Raw genomic sequence first — 15,996 nt, forward strand, 5'->3', positions numbered from 1 at the left:
CCATGAACTGTCTTTATAGTGTTTCCAGGTTTGTCATTTGCAGCGTATAGTTTTAGGTCATCCATATATAAAAGGTGGCTGATCGTTTTGCCGTAACATTTATATCCGCATCCAGTTCTATTTAGCATATCAGATAGAGGTGACAGTGCCAAGCAGAAAAGGAGTGGAGAGAGCGTATCTCCCTGGAATATTCCTCTTCTAATGGGGATGTCTTTGGTTTTCATGAGTCCCTCTTTTGTTTGGAGGTGTAGGACTGTTTGCCATTTATTCATAGAGTGCCCTATGAATTTTATGATTGTTGGTGCTACTTTGTTAATGGCTAGTGTTTCGAGGATCCATGTGTGGGGGATGCTATCAAACGCCTTTTTGTAGTCAATCCAGGCCATACTGAGGCCTTTCTTCTTTCTGTGGCTGTCTTCAATTATGGCTTTATTAATCATTAGTTGATCTTTACAGCCATATGAGCCTTTGCGGCATCCTTTCTGCTCTTCTGGGAACAGTTTGCTTTCGTCCAGGTGCTTGTTCAGCCTTTGTGATATCACTGCAGTAAATGCCTTGAACATAGTAGGGAGGCAGGTTATTGGTCTGTAGTTTTCTGTTTTTTCTGTTTCATTTGATTTGGGAATTAAGATGGTTTTCCCCTTCGTGAGCCATTCAGGCATTGTCTCTGGCTCTGCTAGTACGTTGTTAAAGTTTTCAGCCAGCTTTTTGTGCATTCCTGTTAGATATTTCAACCAGAAGTTGGGGATCTTGTCATGCCCAGGTGCCTTCCAGTTGCTTAGTCTTTGCAGTGCCTGGGTGACCTCTTCAGTTGTTATGGGGGTCCAAGTTTGTTCAGATGCCGAGTTTGTTATTTTGATACTCCTTTTTTTTGGTGGTTCGTTCGCCGACCATATTTCTCCCCAGAATTCTTCCAATTCTTCTGCCGTTGGTGCTGCAGTGACTTCTATTTTATTTTTGCCCAGTTCTTGGTAGAACTTTTTGGGGTCGGAGTTGAACTTTTTGTTCTGTTCAAAGAAGCGTTGGCGTTTCTCGCACCGGCGGATCCTTTGAGCTTTGGCAAGGATATCTTGCTTCAGCTTTTCTTTTATCTCCGGCAAATCTTTTTCTGTGGTGTTATATTTGCGGAGCATTTTTGTTCTCTTTTTGTTGCTCAGTAGCGTTGCTTGTTTGCTGATTTCATTAAGAATCGACAGGTCTTTTCTAATTTTTTTATTTTGTTTTGGATGTTATTTATCCACAGGGTTTGTTTGGGTGGTGGTACTCCTGTTTGGGCGGGTTTGGGTGAGTATCCAGCTTCTTTTGTGGCTGCAGTGGCTGCTGCGTATATCAAGTCATTTAGTTCAGTGATATCACTTTTTTGTTTCAGTGGCTAGTTCAGTGACGGCTAGGTTTATGTTGTTTATAATTGGTGTTGTTATTGCGTTTATTTTTATTCTTGGGAGGTATGGTCGGTGGTCCATTTTGAGCTCTGTGGTTTTTAGTTCTTTGATTATTTTATTTTTTATATTATCATAATCATTAGGCTCCCCTTCGTTGTTTACATCGTGTTTGTTGGGAATGTTGCGTTTGTCTTCGGTTTTTACAGTTTCAGTGTTTATATTATTGGGCATTGTTGTGTGGCTTCTATCTACATTTTCCTGGTGTATGTTTTCTTTTAGGTGTTCTATTTCTATTTCTGATATTTTTTTTGTGTTGAGAATGTATCTTCGTACGTTAGCTAATTTATTAGGGTTCATTGCTGTATCCAAGTCTAAATCTCTATTATTTTCCTTCCATATTTTATATGTATGTGTTGTTGTATTTTCATTTTTGGGTAGAGTACTGCTGTGAAGTATGCGTGTAAGATAGAAATGTATTCCTCACGTGTCCATTTACGTCTTTTGGGTTTTATTTGCGGGACATGAGGTACAACGTCCGGCCCATTATTTTGACGGTCGTCATTTTCGTAGGGTACCGGTCCGTTTATTTCTGTTGTCACATTATTTCGCACGTGTAGTTTTTCGTACATTTTTTGTTGTAGGTTTAATGTACGTACCGCTCGATTGTTATTCTTGGGTTGAATAGTATCGGTGGCATTTAATTTCTTCGTAGTTCCTTTGTACATGGTGTTTGGGGTCGGAGATGATCGTGATGTTTCACGCATGTTTACATGTGTTGCGTTAGAGGTGGAGATGATATCGAGTCAAAATACATCATTTCGTTTCGAAAATAGTAATAAATTTCAATTTGTATTACTTACTCGGATACAGTCCAATTCTTTGTTAGTAAAACTTTGGCTCCATAGGATGTCCTTGTTTTCGATGTTTGTGGATAGGTTTCGGAGCTCTGAATTTTCCTTCTTACATCTTAAAAGTCCCGCGGTGTTCTTCTTCTTCTTCTTCTTCTTCTTCTTCTTCTTCTTATTATTATTATTATAATTATTATTATTATTATTATTATCAGTATTATTATTATTATTATTATTATTATTATTATTATTATTATTATTATTATTATTATTATTATTATCAATATTTACTTTTAATCTGCATGTTTATTACAATCACTTGTAGAGACACACCCAGTGTCCTGGAGCGAGCGAAGTATAAGAGATGTTATAGTACGACTGAAAGCTTGGGGAGGGGAAGTAGCGAAATATCTTTACGTAATACAACACATACATTTAACTGAATAAGATTTTTCTAAGGATGTGGGCCGTACTTGTCAGCGCAATCTTCTGGATTTCTCTGAGACATGGTTCTCCTGAGATCTTATCTAGATGTTACTGACACCCCTTTTTTATCATATCTAAGGCACCTATAATAACAGGAACGGATCTCGTTTTAAGATGCCACAATCTTTGTATTTCAGTTTTCAGATCCTTATATTTACTTCATTTGTCAAATTCCTAGACAGATATATTTTTATCAGTTGGAACACTTACATCTATTAGGCTACAAGTATTTCTTCCCATCTTTAATGATTATGTCTGGTCGATTAGCCTGAAATGTTCTGTAAGTATGCAAAATGTAAATACTGTCATACCTTATTGTGGCGATTTTTGAATTCGTTTGGTGTAGCATATGTTTGTCTGTGGTGTTCTGGATTGGTGGTTTTTGTACATTTTGATACATCCCTATGGTCTGGGTTTGTTGTTTTTGTTTACTTCGTTTTTGTTGGACATGTTACGTCTGTTTTCATGTTTTACTATCTCAGTGTTTATATTATTTGGCATTGTTGTGTAGCTTCTATCTACATTTTCCTGATGTATTTTTCCTTTTAAATGTTCTATTTCTATTTCTGATATTTTTTCGCTTTGAGAATATATATTCGTATGTTTGCTGGTTTATTAGGCTGCATTACTGTATCCAAGTCTTTATTTAGGTTATTTTTCTTCCATATTTTATACGTATGTGTTGTTGTGTTCTCTTTCGTTGGTTATTATTATTATTATTATATTATTATTATTATTATTATTATTATATTATTATTATTATTATTATCATCATTATTGATATTGTTATTGTTATTATTATTATTTTCATCATCATCATCATCATCATCATCATCATTATTAGTGTTGTTGCTATTGTTGTTGTTGTTGTTGTTGTTGTTGTTATTATTATTATTATTATCTTAGAAAGGAGCTGAATTTCATACCCTTGTATCTCTCACGTGCGTCTTCGACATTCAGTATGTTAGTTCTTCCACTTTTTAGGAGATGAGTGATGCTGGCTATTCATTCTCATCCCTTGAAAAAGAATCGTGGCGTAGAATATCATGTAGAATCTCATTTGCACTTTTAATGTAAAATCTTGCATAACATATAAAAATAAGTTCAGTGACAGCAATGGTTCCACGTTCTGTATTCCCATATTTAATAATCTTACTGCTTCAAGTAAAGAAGAAGCAGATTATATTCCTTTAAGGCACATTTGTTGGTGATTGTTTTCTTTGTTGCGTCTTCATTGTAACACAATGCTACCAGTTTTTCTATGGAAATGTGCTACCCTGAACACTTTTTGCGAATGGGCTTTTAAGTTTTTTTCCTTTTTCTTATTTTCAGGTTGCTGGACCTGTAAGTGAAGGTGCTTTCTTCAGAAGGACACCACACTAGGTTTCACAATATATTTCTTATTCTTTTTTACTCTTCCTTGGATACCAGAGAATGTTCATTCCAAAAGTTTGTACTTATTGCAAACGTGATGCCTTTTGCTAAACGTTTTATAATCAGAGATGCAAGGACTCTGACCATCATCTTCTATTTAACTTTTTCAGATCATCTGGGACTGGTCAGAGGAAGGAATTTAAAAAACCTATGACATTGCACATTACTTGCTACAAAATGTGCTCCGCTAAAAATAAAAACGACAAGATAGTGGCGCAGTAACGGTAAGGGATTCAATATTTCACCCAAATTCAGAACACAAAGGACAGTAATTAATACCGCAAGATATTTTGTCCGACGCACTAACAAATTAGTCAATCCTTCGTTCAGGATTGGTTCTTCCTTTGATGAACACTGAACCGATAAAAAGCAATGTTGAACTTAGTATGAGTTGAACTTAGAGCGCCGTGACATTTTATGGCTCTGCTAACTGCGTTGATATATTTGCTGATATTTCTTTCATTGGCATTTATTTTGCTCTTGGTTTTGTTTCTCCTTTTCTTGTTACTGCAGCTGCTGTTAGTGGTTGAAAATGAGATTTTATTGTCATTATCCAGCCATAGGCCCAACCAATGGGACAGCATTTAGATCAGAAACATTCTAACTGAATGTTTTTTTTTATCAAAGATGACTGAATGTGACTCTTCTAAAAAGAATTTTTGTCATAAATTTACGGACTCCAACGTCTGGCCATTTTTTGAGAAGCAAAGCTACCAGCAACTTGATAAATCATCACCAATGATTTAAAAATCTTCATACTATTTACCATGACGCTTATTATAACCTTAGATATATCTTGGTTTGCGTAACCTATTGATATTTATTTACTTTTGCTCTTCTCTTGAAATATATAGTTCATTGTTCTCAATACTGATTTTTCATTGATTGCAATAACAGGGAAATTTCCTTCCTAAAAGAAAACTCATGCGCTTGTGAAGACCATTTCTCAAGATTACAAAAATCGTTAGTCTGAAATTATGAATATCAATTAGTATTTTGACGGTTACTGCATCAAGCTCTCTCACTCAGCTTCACATATTGCTTCAACATTTTAAATTGAGCAACACATATTTTAGCTGCAAGCACTCCATTTAAAAGTAATTAATTTGAAATATTATCAACTGTTTTTCTACTTTCCTTCAAGTTTTTGTTTTCTATAATCAATAAAATATTTAAACAATGAATTTAAGTATAATGCATACTCCAAAGTGTGAAAGCATCGGAAATTGACCTTGTAACTAAGTTCAAAGTATCATTAATAAAAAAGTAATAATATATTGAGATTTAATTTAAGAAACTAAATTCAATCCTAAATTTTACTCTTACAATTAAAATAGAAATCGCTCAGAGGTGTGATATCTATTTATCAGAAAGCCATCTACGTTTTTAGCGAAAAAGCTATGTGACCAATCAGAAAAGAATTAGAAATAGGCAAACAAAAGTATAATAATATTATACACAGCAATTGTAATTATATGTACATATATATCTATATCTAAATCTATCTATCTATCTATCTATCTATCTATCTATCTATCTATCTATCTATCTATCTATCTACTATCTATCTATCTATCTATCTATCTATCTATCTGTCTGTCTGTCTATCTATCTATCTATCTACTAACTATCTATCTATCTATCTATCTATCTATCTATCTATCTATCTATCTATCTATCTATCTATCAAAATAAGTTACAAGGATATACAGAGGTAATGAAGTACGATCGTTTCATGCAACTCCATTTAATTGAACAATGCAATCATTACATCAACTTAAAATGCAGCGCAATCTTCAGCTGGACAAAAAATAGAATTTAATTAAATTTGAAGGACACATTAGTATACTAATTTAATTAAATTCTATTCTTTGTACAGCTGAAGATTGCTCTACATTTTAAGTTGATGTAATGATTGCATTGTTCAATTAAATGGAGTTGCATGAAACGATAGTACTTCATTACCCCTGGATATCCTTGTTGCTTATTTTGATTTTAATCACCTTATTTTAAATAGTATGGATAATATACTAAATTCTGGTGTCTCAACTTAAGTACCATATTCATCTGAATCTATATTTTTATCTATTTATCTATATAAATATCTATGTGTGTATATATATATATAGCATATATATAAATAACATGTGACAATTATTCGGCATCCATGAGAAAACTCCGAGTTTCGGAGTTTTATCATGGCTACCGAATAATTGTCACATATTATATTCACAGATGAATTCCTCTATTTACATAATATCGAGCTCTCTTTCATTCTTTGTTGTCTTGCCATTTCTATTAATATATATATATATATATTATATATATATATATATATATATATATATATATATATATATATATATATATATATATGTATGTATGTATGTATGTATGTATGTATGTATGTATCTATGTATGTATGTATGTATTCATCAAAATGGACAGTTATAATATTGGATATCTAGAGGAATTCGTTAATAGAGAATAGCAAACGCAGGTTCACCGTATACGGGCTTTTAATACCTTTTGTATATACTTTTGTTAATGTACACACTCAAATAAGTGGAAAATCCCGAACCGACATTGAATATAATATACAAATACAGTGTTCCGCACACACTCATACACGCTCACACATACGCACACATATACATATGTTTGTATACATATATATGTATATATATATATATTATATATATATATATATTATATATATATATATATATATATATAATATATATATATATAATATATATATATAGACGCGCAAACATGACAGAATTGAATAGACGACCTTATAATCATTAAAAGTTATCTAAATCTGAAACTATACATTCAAATTATTTATTTATTGTTTATAACATAAATATTTAATATTTAGCAGGCGTGCTGTTTGCATTTTTCAATGCCAGCAGCCTATTTGGTATGTAACCTATCAGATGACGAATATTCTCTTGCGGAATATGCAGTAATCTCAAAAGAGCTGGCTTTGAAGATGCTTTCTTGTTCTTTTTATGAAATATCCTGTCTATTATATCCCATAGGTCTTCGATAGTCTTCATATCTGGTGACTGGCTTGGCCATGGAAGCCTTTCAATGCCATTCTCATCCAACAAATCTTGGGTCATTTTAGCCGTGTGACAATGTGCCTCATCATCCATAAATAGTCTTCATTAATCATTTCACCTCTGGAGGAAATTGAAAGGTGTTCTTTCAGCAATATGGACACACATTTATATGAGTTTATGTTATCCTCATACTCCACCAGCTCTGATCAACCATTGCTGCAAATTGCACCCCAGACCATCACAGAATAGCTGCCGTGTTTCATTGTTGGCTTCAATCTTTTCACATCAAATTCTTGATCACAGAGTCTCCAGACCCACACCTCTGTTAGGATATATAGCAAATCTGGACTTAACAGAGAATATGAAAGTGTCCCAAAATGATTATGACCTCTCTACCATCTCAATGGCTCGATCATTTCTCCGCTTGATTTTGACTGGTAAGTAATGGCTTCCATCTTGCTATTCTGCCTCAGTAACCAAGTTTGTGGAGAAACCTAACAGCCGTTCTGTGACTGACTCCAACTTGTTCTGCTATGCGAGAGGCCTTGTAACGAGGATTATCCTCCACACTTCTCTTAGCAAACAGATGGGCCCTGTCAGAAGGCCCTGGTTGATCTGGACGTGGTTATGTAGACTCCTTCCCCTCTCTGGTGCATTGCCCAATTACTCTATCAACAGTAGAAGACGGAATCCCGATGTTTTCTGCAATTCTACACAGAATGACCCATGATACAGCATCTTTGAAATTCAGACAGTTCCAAGGCTTCTTTTGTACATGGCATGATTTAATGTTTACATATAGAACCCGAAACATGAAAATGTCAATTAATAAAAAGTATAAACCTTTACAAGTTAGAATATACATAAAAAGATGTTTTATGGAGTGTTTATTTACTTCTGTTATGTGTGTGTGTGTGTGTGTGTGTGTGTGTGTGTGTGTAGGAAATCAATGTAGACAGCAGTTTGCAATGTTTCACCGAATCGGAAAACTATAATCGTCACTAAATGTGATTAGGGTGTTAGAAACACCTACATTGCTAGAAATAAGAGCTAAAATGCTCTAATGCTGTTGTCAAAACACATAATCGTATACATATATACTGCCGAGGACTGTAATCGTTCGACTACACCGTTGGATTGTCAGTATAAGGAATTCTCGAAAGGGGTTTTCCGACGATTACAGTTCCTGTCAGTATATGTACATGTATACATATATATGTACATGTGTATATATGTGGGTTTACCTTCACACACACATACATAACATTACTATACAGATATAATATACGCATTCAACAGATACATGTACGCACACACGGAAATCTTTACAGCTTATGCAGTATTGTCTGGTAAATATCTTCCTTTCTAACCACATCTTCCCGAGTTCAGTCCCACTGCGTGGTATCTTGGACAGGTGTATCTGCTATAGCTTCGGCCCCACTAAAGCCTTGTGTGGATTTGGTAGACGGAAACTCATCGAAGTTTGTCGTATATATATATGCAGATGTATGTGTGTGTCTGTATTTTTGCCACCACCATCACTTGACAACCGATAAAATAAGTAAAAGGCTTACAAAGAAGAAGTCCTGGGGTAGATTTCTTCGACTAAAACCTTTGAAGGCGGTGCTCCAGTAAGGTCGCAGTCAAATGACTGAAACAAGCAAATAAAAAAAGTATATATATATATATATATATATTCTTATAGTTGAGGATGGTCATATTTTTGCCTGTTAAAAACACGCTCTATATAGATTTGGTCTCCACTGCAGCGTTGTTGTTGTTGTTATGATTATTATTATTATTATTGTTATGTTAATTTCTGACAGAAACACAAACTTGAATATATTTCTTTACTACCCACAGGGGCTAAACATAGAGGAGACAAACAAGGAAAGACAAAGGGATTAAGTCGATTACATCGACCCAGTGTGAAACTGGTACTTTATTTATCGACCCCGAGAGGATGAGAGGCAAAGTCAACAGTGTAATAAAGTGTGGTGGAAGAGGTCTCAGAATGTGTGACGAAACAGCTTTGACAAAGAAATTAATAATAATAATGATGATGATGATGATGATGATGATGATGATGATGATGATGATGATGATGATGATAATAATAATAATAAACAATAATAATAAATGCCCTGATGCAGTACCAGGCAGTGGCTCCCATGGCTGCTGATCTTAACTGATTGGAGGTGTTATCATGTACATTGTTTTGTCTTGGTATAAAAGATGGGCTACTGCAAATGTTCTGCTCAATACTTCAGATTTGCTTGTCAGTTGTTTGACTATAACCAGTTGACTATGTCCCTTAGTGGCTGACGACATGTGCATTTCTGATACAAGCAGAAATAGTGGGGGGGGGGCCGCTTCATAACCGTTTGGATAATTCACCTTTAGAAACATGGGTGGTTCGTTCAACATCCTTAAACAATCCTTATTCAGGGATCTTTGGAGCAGGATGGGCTACCCGACCAGAAGAAAATTGTAACTGGGTCCCACCTGCAAGATCATGAGTTGTTTATCTTGATATGAGATCCCCATGTCGCGCACAAGTGGTTGTGATGCATGTGCTTTGTGTACCCTTATCGGACGGGTAGTCAAGATGGGTATACTGGGCTTCGTATATTTTACTGTTCTGTGCAAATTTAGGATATATAAATCTAGCTTCCTAACACGCTATCTTACGTTAAATTCAACTTACGTTGAAAGTCAACTAAGTTGGCTTTAGAAGCGTTGAGCTGTATTGAAAGATACCGATAAGGAAATAATTTTATTAGCATTACCTTGTGTTTCAGAATAAGATTATTTTCTTATCTGTACACACACGCACACACACACACACACACACACACGCACACACACACACACACACACACACACACACACACACACACACACACACACACACACACACACACACACACACACTTATATGTATATATATTTATGCGTGTGTCTGTGTTTGTGTTCCTTCCTTAACCATCTCTTGGCAATCGGTATTGGCGTGTTTACGTCCCCGCAACATAGCTGTTCGGCAAAAGTGACCGATAGAATAAATGTTAGGTTTAAAAAAAAAGTCTTGGGTTTGATTGGCTGACTAAAACCCTTTCAAGACCGTTCCGCAGAATGGCCGCTGTCAAATGACTGAAACAAGTAAAGGATATATATATATATATATATCTATGTGTGTGTGTGTGTGTGTGTGTATATATCTATATATATATCCATCTATATATATATATATATATATATATATATTATATATATATATATATATATATGTGTGTGTGTGTGTGTGTGTGTGTGTGTGTGTGTGTGTGTGTGTGTGTGTGTGTGTGTGTGTGTATACATACACAGATATCTACAGTGAAACACCTGTATACGAACGTTCTCTATACGAACAAAAGGAATAATGAAGTGTTTTACCTGAAGAAAATTAAACTCGCATTATGGTCTGTAATTTGATCTAAGAACCAAGAGCAGACTACGAACGTGCATCAATGACTTGGAGCCCATTCATCTAAGTCTCCAAAATTAAACAAATTATGAGTAAACTGTGTGCGCATATTAGTGTTGCTAGGAGAGCATATACGACCGCTACGCTAAATGAACAAATTGCTTAAAAAAACATTTTTTTTTTCCTGAGGGAAACTATATTCAGCCAGCATGCTGAAATTTGATCAACAAACTGCGAGTTATCTGCACACGCATAGAAATAGATGGAAATGCCTGTACGAAAGGTTTATTAATGCGCATGTATACATTTTATGTAACTTGAAAATTATATTTTTATATATCTCACATTTTATCCTAAAAACATAACCGTGGCTGGACAGAAGCGAGTGAGCACCTCAATTGCCATAGAAACTAAGTAGGAAATATTATGTAAACATAATGGAACAAGTGTTAACAACCTTTCACAACCTTTAATCGCGATACTGAAAGGCAAAAATCAACATTCTGCTCATACTGATAAACAAATATATAAAGTAAAACGTGTTCAAATAACTAAGAAGGGAATTAACAAACGTTGTAAATCAACAATTACGTTTGTTGTAACATGCAATTTCTATATTTTAATGTAAATTAAACGATAATTTGTGTAAACACCAAACAATTCTTTGATGATTTTAGAGTGAATTCTCCCGCTAGAAATGCAACTTCAGTGCATGATGTTCTAACTTCAAGGGGCAAGATTCCGGAAAAGAAATGGATTACATAGTCCTATGAAGTATGGTGAGTCACTAGTGCAGACCATTAAGCAACTTGTGAGTACCACGTGTTGTTTTTAAACATTATTGAGAAGGGTGGCTTCATTTCATAGTAGGTTTCCAACAGTGACAAAATGGAGCTATTTGGGAAAAGATGTTTTGTGCTTGCCGTTGAAAGACCGGATACCTTTACGTCTTTGTGCGAATACTTCTGGGGACTGTGAAATAAAAACTTAGGTGTTGTTCTTAGATTTTAAATGAATATGAGTTCTTTGGGCTATAGAAATCCTGAACATTCCTGCTCCATTAACGATAGCATTGAGCGTTACAATATCCCACTTTGTGTGTAGGATATTTTTGGCATGATAAGATAAATTAGTGGTTTTATTGTTGCCTACATGCCGTAAGAGGAATGGTGTTTGGCACATATTTTATTCTAGTCATTGTTATATAGACGACCAATATATTATTTCTGTTCAACAATTTCGTTATTTTGTAGAACTTATATATATATATTAATATATATAAACGATAAACGTCGCCCTTTTCAAGCCTAGCCAGGCTCATGGGCCCGCTTTCCCGGTTTCTGTGGCGTATGTGTTCACCCAGCTGGACGGGACGCCAGTCCATCGCAGCGTTACTCAAGAAACAGGAAGAAAGATTGAGAGAAAGTTGTGACGAAAGAGTACAACAGGGGTCATCACCACCTCTGCCAGAGCCACGTGGAGCTTTCGCTCAATAAACACACACAACGCCCGGTCGGGGAATCGAAACCGCGATCCTCCAACCGCGAGTCCACTGCCCTAACCACTGGGCCATTGCGCCTCCACAAAACACACACACACACACCACACACACACACACACATATATCTTTTGGCTTTTACTTGTTTCCATTAGACTGCAGCAATGCTAGGTCCCACCTTCATGTAATTTTAGTTGAATAAATTGACTACAGTATTTCTTATTTTGCAAAAGGTTGGTGCTTATACTATCGATCTCAGAGTTCCCGGGAAGTAAACGGATCAACACCGGTTCTCAAGCGGTGGCAGAGGACAAACAGAGATACAAAGACGTACACACATACACACGACGGTCTTCTTTCATTTTCGGTCTACTAAATCCACTCACAAGGCTTTGGTCCGGCAGAGGCTATTATAGGAACCGAACTCGGAACCTTCTAGTTGGAAAGCAAGCTTCTTGCCACAGAACCACCCTTGAATGTACACACATAAATATATATTTATATATGTATATGTATGTATCTATCTATATACTTTTCCATATATATATATATGTGTGTGTGTGTGTGTGTGTGTGTATGTGTGTGTGTATGCGTGTGTGTATATATATATATATGTATGTATATAAATATATATATATTTATACATACACTCACACACACAAACAATCTCTCTCTCTCTCTCCTTCACACACACACATATACATACATATGCATATATATTGTCACTAGCGATCTCAAGATATAACTTTGTATTTTCTGTGTGTGCATGTGTATACGTGCGTGTATGTATATGTGTGTGAGCGTGAGAGAGAGAGAAGGGGCGGGATGGCTCGTGTGGGAGCGTTGGTGTAGCCATGCGAGTGGTTTTTTATGTGAGTGCACATGAGCATGTGTGCGAGGTGGCGTGTGTGTGTACGTGTGTGGGAGTATATATGGGAGTGCGTATATATGTGCGTATGAGCGGGCGGGCAGCTGTGTGTACGTGTGTGGGCGTATAGATATGTGCGTATGAATGTGTGTGCGTGTGTTGTACGTATGAATGTGAGGGTGTACGAGGTCGTGTGTGTGGATTTGTATATGTGTGTGCGTGTGTATGAGCACGCACGTCTGTGTGTAGTGTGTAATGAGGTGTGAGGGGTGAGATGACAAGTGTGTGAATTCGTCGGTATGTGTTTGTGTGTGCTTATGACTGTATGCATATGTGCGTATGAGTGTGGGTAAGGGCCTCTATGTGGGTGGGTGTTTATGGCAGTTCGTTTATGTGTATGAGTGTGTGTGAGGGCGTGTGCGGGTGTGTTTATGAGTATGTGTGTGCATGTGTGAATGTGTCTATATGTATATATGCGTATGAGTGTGTGTGAGGAGGAACTCTATGTTCGTGCATGTGTGCGGCCGTGTATGTGTGTGTATCAGAGTGTGTGTGAGGGCATGTGTGTGTTTATGTGTGTGTATATGTATATATATTTCTTTATTGCCCACAGGTGGCTAAACATAGATGGAACAAACACGGACAAAGGGATTAAGTCGATTACATCGACCCCGGTGCGTAACTGGTACTTATTTAATCGACCCCGAAAAGATGAAAGGCAAAGTCGACCTCGGCGGAATTTGAACTCAGAACGTAGCGGCAGACGAAATACCTATTTCTTTACTACCCACAAGGGGCTAAACACAGAGAGGACAAACAAGGACAGAAATACGGATTAAGTTGATTATATCGAACCCAGTGCGTAACTGGTACTTATTTAATCGACCCCGAAAGGATGAAAGGCAAAGTCGACCTCGGCGGAATTTGAACTCAGAACGTAGCGGCAGGCGAAATACCTATTTCTTTACTACCCACAAGGGGCTAAACACAGAGAGGACAAACAAGGACAGAAATACGGATTAAGTTGATTATATCGACCCCAGTACGTAACTGGTACTTATTTAATCAACCCCGAAAGGATGAAAGGCAAAGTCGACCTCGGCGGAATTTGAACTCAGAACGTAGCGGCAGACGAAATACCTATTTCTTTACTACCCACAAGGGGCTAAACACAGAGAGGACAAACAAGGACAGACAAACGGATTAAGTCGATTATATCGACCCCAGTGCGTAACTGCTAAGCATTTCGCTCGACATGCTAACGTTTCTGCCAGCTCGCCGTATATATGTATATATGCGTGTGTGTATACGTGTATGTATGTATTTTGGCGCATATGTGTGTATTATGTGTGTGTGCAGGCTTCTAGTTGTACATGTCCGAAAAAGTTAACGTGTATGTGTGTGCGGTAGTTGTTTGTTTATAATGTGGTGGGGTTCATGTCATGAGTACTGGTGTGTGTGAGAAGAATAGAAATTTAAGAATCAGAGTCGAAAATAAAATAAAATAAATAAAAAATGAAAATGAATTAAAATTTAGGAACTTGTTAGCTTGAAGAAAGGGATGCAGTGTGACATTCCAGCAAGCCAACTTTCTACTTATGTAATATCTAAGTTTTTATTGTTGAGAGATGAGTTCCCGCCTAGTACATTTAGTAAGAATGTTGAAGTGAACGATGTTTGTATTTCGGGCTCGTTTATAGGCCTTGTTTTATGGGTTTTGTTGTTCAGTGGTAGCATTGAAGGAATTTTGTGAACGAAGTTGATTGTGGTGAGTGATGTTGCGTTTGGCGATGGGTGTGTATATTAAGTGTTGCTGTATAGTGGCCGATGGCAGACTCTTGCATTTGAAGGCTTAGGCTGAGTTTTGTATTTTCCAGGTAGGTCAGTCAGGTCAATTGTGGGGACGTGCACCGTTACAGTGCGTTGCTGCATTCAACATTTGTCGGTATATTTCCGTCGATTAGAATTCTAGTCAGTCCCCATTTCCGCACGATACCTCCACATCTGCTGTGATTATGTAGCATGTGGTCGACCAACAGAAGCCGTCAACCAAACCGGATCCTCTGTGAAAAGAACACGATAAGCAGAGTCTAACTCGGAAAATCGGGTAACGAGGCCAGAGAGTCTGAGCCGAATCATACAAAATCTTAGTTTCACCAGTGAATGCACTACAACTCGAGCCATTATTCAGCAAAGTATCCAATTGATGCAGTCATTGAGCAGAGTGGAGTCAGAAAATTTTGGTACAATTTAGGATTGAAGAAAGTACAGTTGTTGCCTTTTTGTGAATACATATTTAGGGTCAATGTCATGGACTTTTATTTGAAAAGACAGTCTTTTCCCGTACACCAGGTGAACAAATGTCCTTTTGAAGTCTACTTCATGAGTGAAGATGCTTAATTCATTTAAAGCTTCCTATTTTCTCACAATTGTTTATAAATATACGAGGTGGTATCAAAAGGTTCCTGGACTATTTCTGTAGCACGCCATCAGATAGTAGCACACGGTTGTGTGCAGAGTAAGGGCTACAAGTGACCTTCATAAGGCAGTAAGCCGAGTGACATCACCGTGTTTACTTCGCAAGTTGTGAAATTTGTGTTTTGTGACCACGTATATACTGTAGTTTGTGATTTCATCATGGACAGGAAGTTGGAACAAAAAGCAAACGCAAGATTTTGCGTTAAACTTGAGAAGTCTCCTACAGAGATATTGAGCAAGCTTCGGCAAGCTTACGGCGACGAGGCATTGGGTTCTTTCGAGTGGCACTGGTGCTTCAAAAGCGGAGGAACGTCCCTGGAAGACGATGTGCTATCGGGAAGACCAGCTACGTGCGTCACTCCCGAAAATGTGGAGAAAATTCATCAGCTTGTGCATGAGGTCAATTAATGACACTGCTGATGTTGGTCTGTCATATGGGTACGTGCAGGCAATCCTAACGTCTGAATT

Source organism: Octopus sinensis, linkage group LG8 (genome assembly GCF_006345805.1).
Source record: "Octopus sinensis linkage group LG8, ASM634580v1, whole genome shotgun sequence".
NCBI lineage: Eukaryota > Metazoa > Mollusca > Cephalopoda > Octopoda > Octopodidae > Octopus > Octopus sinensis.